This window comes from Coturnix japonica, chromosome 11 (genome assembly GCF_054131305.1).
Source record: "Coturnix japonica strain WE chromosome 11, WE-NBRP24, whole genome shotgun sequence".
Lineage (NCBI taxonomy): Eukaryota > Metazoa > Chordata > Aves > Galliformes > Phasianidae > Coturnix > Coturnix japonica.
Genome location: NC_140673.1, coordinates 13,433,342 through 13,445,167, shown reverse-complemented (window position 1 = coordinate 13,445,167; position 11,826 = coordinate 13,433,342). Strand labels below are relative to the sequence as shown.

Sequence of the window (11,826 nt, the reverse complement as noted above, 5' to 3'; positions counted from 1 at the left end):
TTTATTTCCTTCCACATTATGTCCAAACAGCTCTGGACTGATTTTTATGGAAGTGTGGTGAAAACAGAGGAGGAGAAAAATAATTATTATTTTTTTTGAATTGCTGAATGCATCCATAGCTGCAAACTGCTGTGAGACTGCAACTGCATGGCACGCATCATAGAAAGTCTTAGGCTGCTGTTCTTCTGTCCTGTGGTGGTAGGAAAGGCAGGTGCTAAACCCTGGCCTGCCCTGACCCAGTGCATCTACCTTGCTGTTCCCTGTTGCTTACTGTGATCTCTTTAAGTCTGAACTGTGGAGGTTAAAAGATAAATGAATCTCATAACTACGGTTTTTGGTAGCCAAATAAAACAGAATATGTTTATGTGTTGAAGTAAACTTTCACTGGGTAGGTACAACATTCCTGAGGACTATAACTATATCCCTGTGCACTGTAATCAAGTAATGTGCTCAGGCGGTAGGCTCAGAGCAGTGTGCAGCTGGTGGGAAGAGGGATGGCTGGAGCCTTCTTACTACTGCCTTCCTGAGCAGGAGCCCAACCCTGCCAGGCTGTGCTCCTCCAGAGCAGCTGGCCGTGTGTTTACAGCAGAAGCAGTCCATCTTTCATAATGATCAATATGTCTTACATTGGATGTTGATAACTAAAGGCTTATCACCTATACAGAAATTCAAATGTTGGAAATTCTTATAGCCTTGGTCTGGTTGAGAGAGCTTGAGTGAAATTTTAATAGTGAAGGTTAAAATCAATAGACTGTGCTCTGGTTATTTTTCAGATGTCTGTTGTATGTTTAATATGGTATATTTGTATCATGGGCTCTCATTGCTGAGATATCACCTGAGATCACTTTCTTGAATAAAAGAAGAGAGGCAATTGAATTTGAAAGATGTTTTCAGCAACAGAAAAGCAATTTGGTTTTTGGTTGTCAAAGGGACAAGAAGCAAACTAAGAACTGAATGCTAACTATTTGTAATCCTTTAGTTGCTGGTTTGCCCCATACCTCACAGGAGCTCTGGTTTTGGTCCCATTTGCTCCCTGTACCAGGGATCCTCCTGCTGCCTCTTGAAGACTGACCCCTGCCTGATGTGGCTGCTCTGGCTGTGCTTGCAGAACATCACAGCTGCATGTGAGCATATTGGAGCCAAGAGAATAAAAATGTAGCTGGATTTGGCACAGATGCTACATATGTCTGTAGTGTTTTAGAGCCTTAGACTTTGTAGTTTTAGGAGGCTCGAATAAAGAGTTAAAGCTACGTGGAAGTGGTGGTTGAGATTGAAGTTGTCTGCCTATCTGGGTTTTTGTGCAGTAGTGTAACTCAGCTGTGAGTGACAACAGTAGGAGCTGAATGTGCAGATCTTTGTAGAGGTCTGGAATAATAGGAGAAGCTGTTTAAGAGGGACCAATCTAAGAAAGAAGATTGTCAGCAACATAGCTTCACCCAGACAGTGGTTTGGAGCAGAGGAAGGTACATTTTGCTTAAGAACTTGAGAATTTTCCATCTGTCCTTTACACGTGGGTGGTAGTTCTGGGTGTTCTGAGAGACAGTATCCTACAAAGATGTCTTTGTCTTAAGCTCAGTGGATGGCAAGGGCTGTGTTTGGAACCTGCTTATGCTCACGGTGACAGCCAAGGACTGCTGTGAATGTCCAGTTTTAAACTCTTTTGCTGTAATATTGACTTTTGCTTAAAAGTTGTCACCATTGTCACTTTGATTCTGCAAGAGCGCTGCCAAAAGTCTAAATTATTCTTATTGGCAGTAGTTCTGTGACTGGAAAAAAAAAAAAAAAAAAAAAGAAGAAAATAAATGACTACTATTTCTAAGAAGTGGAACAGCATTAGACATTTGGGCTTTTTAATGTTAGTGAAAACTTTTCTCTTACAAACTGAGTGCTTTCAGTAAAAGAAGGTGTCTCACACCAGATTTCTTTTGAATTAAAGGATAGCTTTCAAAGTGGTAGCAACAAGTATTACCTACGTCTATTTTATTCACTGTCAATGAGAATGAATGAAAAATGTTTAATGCAAGTCAAAGCTGCCCACCTGTACTAAGAAATTAGTCATCTCAATCACAGCTCTGATCCCTATTTTAATATGAAGAAAATATATTTATTTCCATAGGGGTGAGTACTGTTTAGTTGGTAAATATGGTGATCACATACTTCTTTGTGCAGCCACTTTTTGCAACACTTTAAACTCAAGCTTATCTTATTTTAGGCTGTTCAGTTAGTGGAACTGTACCTGTGTGAATATGATATTTAATTTATTTTTGGTCTTTGGAGGCAAATAATAGGAGACTTCATACTTCATTTTCAAAACTCTTAATAGGCTTTAGAAACTGCTGAAAGTAAAATAAAATAAGATCTGTAAAAATAAAACTTGGTGTCTAAGAGAAAATTGGAAATTGAGATCCACAAAAGTGATGCAGCCTGCACACATACAGTTTAAGTAGTCTGTACAGTGAGATTACTGTGATAAGTTTAATTTGACGGTTCTATGCATTTCATTGTGATATTATTGCTTCTTTCCAATCTTTATTTTAACAGATTCTAGACAAATGCAGGTGCAACACTATGTGCTAAATGTTATAGGAATAACTGATTTATCTAGTTATAATTTTTGGCATTATTTTGTTAGTATATGAATGTACCAAAACTGTTTTTGTGCCAGAGGGCTCTCAGCGTGCATCTGTATTAAACCATGGTGCTATCACATGCAAACAGTGGTGCTGTAGCAAGTGCTGCTGAGATGCAAGTTTATGTTTACTAAACAATTTTTACCAGCGTTGCCTAAGCTTACAGCTCTAAATTGGTTAACGGGACACATTCCCTCAGTGGCAAAGGTTTGGGGTATTTTTCAAAGAAAATGAATGCACTTTGCTTATCCTTTGTCAATGGTAGTTACAAATAGAACTACAATTTCATGTAATAGCCATAAACCATTACTCTAATGGTTTGACAAATACCTGTGAGGATAGACTGCAATATTTCATCTGAGAAGGGTCTGAATATTAAATAAATGTAACCTCCCATTGGGTCCTTCTTTAACCTCCTACTGGCTTTGGAAAGTGAATTTAAGAGTTGAAAGCATTTTAGATTAAATGTTAGGGGTGAGGTTCAGCAAGACCTAGACAGCAGATTAGCACTTGGTGCTCGTAATAACAGTCCTTTCCCTCTTCCCATTATCTCTTCACACACATCATTGTAAAGTGCTGAATTTAAGTTAAATCAGGTGTATGGTTGACTTGTGCTGATCTTCTAATAGTTATGGCTATGAACAATTAATGGTGTTTTCCCCCCTTTTTAATTTTTCTGTACGTGTGATGTGTGGGACTAACAATTGGAATTTCCCCATTAACTCAGCAAACTGAACTCCTGAGTTTAGTCCTTCAGGCCAGTTTCTCAGAGAGGATGCTCCCAAGTCATGATGTATTTTTTTCTTCAGAATCCAGAAATGACTTAGTTCTATTATTTAGTATGATAAACTGTTAATGCACCAAAGCAGGGGGCTTTAAGCTGATTAGAGAATGTCTTTCTCGAGCTAGTGGAAATACTTTCTAGTAATTCTTCTTGCTGAAAAATATTTGTGGTGTTAGTTGGTGTCAGTTGGAGAGTATGAGATAGTACCAGTGTGAAATATATTTGCTCCATTATGAAAAGAAGAAATGAATTCCTGACTGCAGAAGGAACGTTAATTATTTCATTTCTTTTTTAATTGTAACAATGTAGTATGGAAATACTTGCATGCATATGCAGAGAGACTTTAGAATAATTCCTGGTCATTTTAGTAACAGCACTAGCAAAGCAGCTATTGGCATAACAACACCGTTAATTACAAGGCGGGGGGGGGGGGGGGGGGGGAAGAGAAATATTAGAAGCTGTATATAATATCTGATTTTGGTCTATATTTTTATTTTCTGACATGAGAAAACTATTTAGAAAGGATTTGATTATTTGGATTGTAATTTTATAAAAGACAGCTGAGAAAAAGGCAATTTGTCTGTCTTAGAAAAATGATGATCATCAATTACATCATACAGAAAACTTGTTTTAAAGTTGTTCAGGTGTCTTTCTTGCAAGCAAAGTTCTATTAGTAATAAGATAAACCAAACTGATAAGCAAATCTCTACCACTGAAACAAAATTGCTACCTGCTAAAACCTTTGTTTTTCCACTTGATACGTTTCAGCACCTGGCTTGCACCTGTGACATTTCTTATAGGCTAGTTGATACCTGGAGTGCTATGATAGATTAAAAAGAGATCGAATGTTCAGACAACATACAAATTATCCTCTGTCTCTGGGTGAACGATGTGTAGCTATAGGGAAGCATGAAGATTTTCTCTGTTTGAACTACCCTTGGACTAGAAAACAGCCAGCTTGTTCTACAGTTGTATCAGCAGTCAGAGCAGTGTGGTTCTGGTGCCTGGGTGTTTCAGTGTTTTTGTTCGTCATCTGAGCCAAAAGCCAGTCTTTTGTAAGAAATGAAGGCAGTAATGAGTCACTCACAGATGTCTCAAACACGGTTAGAAGCTAAATGTCTTCCTATGGCAGCAATAATAACATAGTATTGAGGTGAAGGCCATCAGCCAAGTCAAATGAAATTAAAAAATAATCTCACACAATTTTTTGGCCTAAGTATTATTTATTACTTTGCAGATATACCCATGACAGGTTAAATGCTTTCTTGCAGCCGTAATATTCTAGTCTCAGCAAGAAGTGTCTAATTTGACAGTTGGTAGTTGTTTGGTAAGGAGATAGAATAAAGATAAGGTTGCACTGAAGAAGTGATGTATCCAAATACTGTGATCGAGCCTGGTTTCAGATAGTCTGACCTTGACGGTTTTGTGTTTTCTTTCTTTGCTCTTCTGGGCCACTTAATTTCAATCCCCTATATTCCCTCGTAAGTGAGATAGGTCTGAGCTTTGTGTGTGTCTTCCAAGTTGCTGTGAAGTAGGCAGCAGGAATCTTTTCAGGGTGAAGCCTGATGAAGCCTGTAGAGATGGTGCAAAGAGGTCCCGCCTCCTCTCTGGCAGGTGATGGTGCAGCTGAGGATGCAAATCTTGGAGAAGAAAGCAGCCGTTGAAGGAGAGCACACTGGCCTCTCAGGTGTGGCTGTCTTCATGTCATAGTGTCATCTTGCATCCACAGCAGTAGCAACCTCAGGGACAGCAAAGCCAGGAGCTGCAGTGGAAATGTTTGATATACTTCTGAAAATGGCTGCAAGGGGGAGGAAGAAGGCAGTGAAAGAATTAGGAGTGTCCTATCAGAGGCAACTGTAATGTATTTTAATGTAAGGGTATGAAGAGATGGGCAAAAGTATCTCATTTCCTGCATTAAGGCCTGAAATACCTGATGAGGTTTTTTTGGTGTGAAACTTCAAAGGAACAGGCTTAATGGAGGGATGATAATCAGTGTGCTGGGCTGCTGATCAGCTTTATAGGGGAGCTGAGGAAGGCATTCAAGAGAGTGGGGCCATACACAAAGTATTTTCTAAAGTATAACAGCATAGAAGTATTATGGGAAAAGAGGATTGTGAAACCCTGTAGACAGAAACCCTGTTGGGCTGTGTTATCAGCCTCCTGCTCAGAGCAGTAATAGTGCTCAGGAAATGTGAAATGGAATTTGAGAAAACCTACAAATTCAGGATAGGCAGCAGCAGTGGGATGCTTCAATGGAGGCTGGACTGGTGTCTCTTTAGGATGGGAGTTGGAGAGATCGCATCTGGATGTGCAAAGTGGCTGCTTCCCAGTGCACCTGATGCTCAAGCCTCAGAGACGGGAAGGTGCTGTCCTGAATGTGATCTTTCAGGTTCAAGTATGTGGTATGCAGAACAGTTGGTTAAAATAAGCAATAAAGTGCTGCCCCACGGTTATCGTTTTTGTTTTAAGGTTATTAGAATCCTCCAAATATAACAAAGAAAAGTGTAATCACCCCCAGAAGCCTTCACTTCCCAGAAGATGATATTGTGGGGAAGATATTGTAGCAAAATGGCTGGCAGCCGGAGAAGGGGAAGCTGACCTGATTAAGTAGAAGATGAAAGTGTGGCAAGTCGAGACCAAAGAATAACTGAAAAATCTGTATAAGAAATTAGGAAAGTGCCTTAAAAGGGATGCTCAAGCTGTTAGGAAAATGTTTTGAAGTATATAATATTTCAAACCCAGGAAATCTGTGGGACTGCTTGATGACAGCAGTGTAACTGGAGTGCCTGTGGAAAATGTTGGGGTAGACAAGCTTGTTGGAATTTTCAGTGTTGAGCTTTTCTGGCGAGGATGGATGTTGCCTTGCTATCAGTGGCAGAACCTGCCTCTACCAAGGAGGTCTGCGGAGGATCTTAATTGCAAACACAACAATGCTGTTATCATCATCTCCTTTTGAGGTTTTTTGAAGATCAGGATGGGGTCAGAAAGATTTGTTTTTTCATCACTAATATGCACGTTTATCAGCTAAAAAACAGGAAAGCTAACTAAACTTCGTACTGTTGTGCCTGAAAGATTGAGAGAAATGCACTTTGTGCTGCTTTTCACTTGAAAGATTTCTCAAAAACTGGTATGTCTTAAAAAATAAAAACAACAACAAAAAACAGCTGTAGTTAATTTTGTTTCAGAAATCAAACTGTTGCAAATGAAAGTAGCAATTTGTGTTGTTTCATTGGGATTATAGGGCACAGGGCACATAAACTTAATTGCAGAAATATTGCTATGAAAATAGCATTAAATATTGACCACAAATATAGAAGTTTATTATCAAAAGAGTGTTTTTCATTAATTTCTTGTTTTGTTGAAGTAATTTTCAGCCCATTTCCCCCCTAGGCAGCGATTCAGCTTTGTTTTTAACATCATGTGTGGGTCCCAAAATGATTTGGTGGTAAAGGAAAGTTTATATTCACTAATTGTAAGTTTAACACAGAATCTTTTTTTTTTTTTTTTCCTTTTTAATTGACGTGAGTATCTCTAAAACCCTCAGGCAGACTACCAATAGCAAGTCTGTAATCTTTATTGGCTGTTCATATGTAGCCCATGTTTGTCCTTATGCTTGTGTCTTGCCTGTGTGTGTTCTCCCCAGTCTAAATTATGCTCAAGACAATAATCTTTGGTAGGTTTGGCAGCCTTGGCTGAGTTTGTTTTCATCTGATGATACTATCAATTTTTCCAGTTCTAGAGAGATAAGGGTGTGGATGACCTGAACTTTGGTTCCCCTTCCACATATCTTCCTGTAAATCACAGGATTAGCTCTTTTCAAGAAAGTGCATAAAGAGACAGAACTTTACACATTGGAAGAAAACATTTAAGTTCATATTTTTTATAAGTAGGCAACTAAGGAAAGAAGTAGAGGGAAAGAATATGAGATAACATCTCTATATGTCTCTTCTCCTGTTTATGTTTATTGTTGGCCCCTTAGTCTTTCACTACATCTTAATTTGGAAATGAGCAGAGGAGAAAAGTGTTCACTTAATCGTGGCAGACAGAACTTGGTGGATGTTATACATAGACTTTGTATACACATGAAAGAAATAGTTTACTTCTCTATTAAGGAGTACTCATACCATACAAGAAAGCGTTTAATTATAAGTAACTTCCTGTGTTATAGGAAATTTAAAAATGAGGGTTTTAGGATTAATCCTATGTACAGGCAGAAGAGTTAAGTTACCTTCCCCCCCTGCAATCATTTTCAGGACAAACAATGCATTACTTTGCAGTCTCTGAGCCCAGGACAGAAGGCAAAGCATGACCCCATCCATTGTGAATTATTGATGTAAATGGCCTCGTGCACTCAGTAAGAACAAAACTTGAAATATTTAATCATTCATAAGTTTTTTTTTTTTTTTTGGTAGACATCTAGTTTTAATGAGATGGGATGAAATTGTTTTTAGCCAATAATAATTTCCATGCCTTTACTTGAATGGAATGGATATAAAGAGGGAATAAAAAGATAAAGAGCCTTACTGCTTAGGAGTTTATTGATATCCATTTATTAATGAAGTGAAATAGCCTTTTTCTTTTTTTAGATTAGTTAATAGACCTATGTGTATGAGAATTCAAATCTTTTTCATTGTAGTTTATTTCACTTCTATTAATCTTCTGAACTTTGCCACATGGATACAGGAAGTAGAGCTGTAATGACTAATGTAGTTTTTGCTATTTATTTAGGCACAAACAGTGTTTAGATGAGATACTCTTCTTTAGCATTACAGAAGTAGACACTGCTGACTTTCTGAGAACTGCTTTCTGAAAATAGTTAAATGTCTTTACGTCTGTTTATTCACTTATTTGGATACGTTTTGTCAGAAACTAATGAAACTGTAAACAAATAGTCAAATACGTTATTTTCAGATGCAGTTCTCTTATTTTGCCATTTTTGAATATTGTTCTAAACCCATATGATACACTTAATACAACCACATAACTGTGGATCTAAAGTTAGTTTTTCTTATTTGTGCTAGCTCCAAAGCAAAGAGAAGACTTCCTGCTGGTGATCTTGCTGTTGAAACTCTTCACATTACACCGTTTGGAGTATAGGCACTAAGACTCAAACTGATGTTTTAACAGCTTGTATTGCTCTATTAGTTCCAGCAATTCAGTGAAGTTGCATGATTCATTTTGTTTTTGATATGCTTCCATTATAATATCTATGCTCACAAACAAACCTTTATGGTGGAACAGATCCTTTTTCTTAAGAGTCTCTCTTTATTCAAAAGTCGGAATCAAAGCTGGCTTGTCATATTGACTAAGAGATAAATTTGATGTTGCCTGGTCCATCTTCTTATACAGACACATTTTGACACAGTGTATTTGAGTGCTAATAATGACATTAGAAGATGTTGGAAAGAGATCTAATTCAGCATGCAGAAGTGACTTTGCTGTCATCTTCTATTTTCTGCACAATTGACAGTAGATACTTGGGGCTGAATTTTTCTTTCAGGTCAAGTTTTCATGGCACGAGGCTGCCTGTTAGAAACAGATAAGACCAAAACCAATACTAAAGTACTTGTTGGAATTGCCAGCAGTGCTGAGAATTTAAAAAGGATGCTGCAGTTTCCTGTTTAGGACATGACACAACTACATGTACTTCACTGGCAGTGAAATTCAACCAACTACTCCATGTCAGCTCAAAATTCCTAACTATGAAAACTTCATAAGAGAAGTCTTATTTTTGAAGAATAAAAGTTTTTTATAACTAATGTAGCAACATATCCTGAAACTTTAATTGTCAGGCAAAATAAGTCTATGTTTCTATCTCATTTTTAATATTCAAGAGTCTCAAAAAGCATTTAAAAAATAATTAAGTTAAAAAGCCCTCAAATGATAAAAACTCGAGACCAAAAATACAGCACCACAAAGAAAAAAGTAATACTAGAAAAAAACAAAACACTTCCCGGTAATGCTGTAGATATTATAAACACAATTCACAAACTATATTTTTGTATTCTCTCCTTTTCAGGAAAAAGCCAGGCGATTTCTAGAGTTCCACTTGTGAATGTTACTGTCAAAAGTAGCTGTGCAAAACCTTGCTTGAAAGGCACGTGTGAAGAACATCTTCTAAACATCATATTTCTGTGCAGACACTCACCAAGTGTGGTGCTGCACCATGCTGTTGTGATCTGAGACAGCCTCATCCAAACTTATAAGCGCTGAGCAATGTGAGAGCAACTCTGCCAAACTTCCAGCTCCAATCCGGACTTAGTCTTTTCTGCCCTTTGTGATGCCTTTTGCCTTCCCTTTCCCCTAAGTAAGATGAACTTCTTCAAGCCATAGCATAAGCTTGGCAGCAGTGGGTTTTCCAATGAAAGCTGTTCTTTATTTTTGTAAATAGGATAAGTGTTGAGGATGGAGGTTTTTTTAAAACTTTTTTTTTTCCCAATGACTTAAAACTGTATCTATTATAATGCCCCAAATGTTGCAATAATAAGGTCTATTTGGTCTTGTATTGACCCTCTGGAAACTGATGATATGTAAGAAACAGCAAGGAGCAGCTTAGGGTTACAGCAGTACTTCCCTGGTACCTGCTGTCCCCTACACCTCAAGATTTGTAGGTTAGGGCTGCCTCAGTCTGAAAGAGCATTTTTACATGTGATAGTTTTTGATAAATTTTCTTACTCTGACTCTTCTCGGCCTACATAAATCTTTATCACTTAGTTTTTGTAGCACTCTGTTCCTCAGTTTTTCAATTGATGAAGCAACATCACTTTTGATGTTACCAGTTTCCTTTTTGACCCTGATGCTTGTGTTGGAAGAGAATGGTGAGCAGTGAGTTCTCCATCATTGTTTCTATCACTTGTGTATGTGTCCATTGCAACCTCCATCACTTTTGCTCAGGCTGTGGCACCATGATTCGGCTCATCATCTTCAGAAAGAATTTGTTTCACTTTTTTTTTTTTTTTTTTTAATCCTGCTTTCTTACCAATTCTAGCTGAAGTGCAGGGTGAACTTGCCCAGAAGTGTTTGAGTGACAGTATTATATTTTCATAACAACGCATTATACAACATTCTGTTCTCTGAGTCCTTTGCTAATAACTTTCATCATTGATTTTTGAATGCTTCTGAAATTTTGGAACAGTCCTGAAATACTGGCAGTGTTATACTTCATAACCCCAAAGTCTCCGTCTTGATTGGTGATGGTTGGCTTAGACACAACTATTTTCTATGGAAAGTTATTTCTGTGCTCCCACTACCTACTACCCCGTGAGTATCACTTCACATTTTTCTTCTTTTGAATTTAATCTGCTGTTGCATCTAGCACCAAATCACTTTGTATCATAAATTTCTTTTGGAGTGTTTTGTTGCTAAGCTACTTGGGGTTGTAAGAAAAGGAACACTTCAAGCATATTCACTTCCATACATACTTTTTCCAGGCTGTCTACGGAAGTTCTGTTTCACATACTTGAGCACACATTCCGAAAGCCCCCCTGGAGATCTCCCTGTGAGTTATCATGCATCATTCTTGGGAAAAAATTGCAGCAATATCTGTTTTGTCGCTTCTGTCTCATGTATGCTAAAATACCTGCGTGTAAATAAAGTTGTTTGCAGAATTAGAAAAATATGGGTAAAGTATGTGTTTAAATTGAGTGTCAGTGTAAATTACATTCTGCAAGGTAAGGACAGAACCCTGCAGAAAGTTCCTGCTGCTGGAAGATGTGGTAGGTACAGAATCTGTACTCTGGCAATGTGGCAGGAATTCTCTCAGCTGAAGGATGTGGTTTAATCAGATGTAAGAGATTAATTTCACAACTTGATCTCATGAGAGCAAAGTGACCAGTCGCACACTGGGTCAGATGTTATTGGCAGGAGTTCAGCCTCTATTTCTAGGAATTCATTGTCTGAAGCTAGATTTTTTGTTCTCTGGAGAAATAGGATAGGAAAAATCTAATTAGTGTAATTAATCACCCTAATTAATTCAGATTGTTTAGTATCAATTCCATTTTTTTGCTTGAAATTGTAGTGAAAATGTTCAAAGAGGAATTTTGAAAAGTTTGGAGTGATGAGTGGAAGATTGAACAAGTGTTTGCAAGCATGTTCCCAGTAAAGAGAGAAGACATTGTTTGCTAACTAGTGTAAATACATTGGGGAGAAAACTGCAGTTTTGTGACCGTGGGGAAAGACTGGGAACGTTCAAGAGCTGAAACAGGTTTGTTTCTTATTTGTTCTTTCCCTGTTTAAGAAGGTAATGTTGGGGAGACTTTGAAAACTGCAGAAAAGTTTTGAGATTTTAATAAAAATCCAGGAAATTAAAGTTTTCATCTTGACAGTTTTAAGATGAAATGTTCTAACTTTCATATCAAAACTCATTTTTCAACTTGAAACAGTTTAGTTTTTTTATTTTTATTTTTTAGGAGG

The 11,826-nt window shown here is 37.6% G+C and overlaps 1 long non-coding RNA gene across 1 annotated transcript; it reads left to right on the top strand.

The window, feature by feature from the left end:
* Positions 1-10,549: 10,549 nt before the first annotated feature.
* Positions 10,550-11,617, top strand: LOC146759022 (uncharacterized). The gene is made up of 3 exons (XR_014932727.1): positions 10,550-10,674; positions 10,845-10,912; positions 11,432-11,617. It is a non-coding gene; the product is annotated as an uncharacterized LOC146759022 (long non-coding RNA).
* Positions 11,618-11,826: the final 209 nt, after the last annotated feature.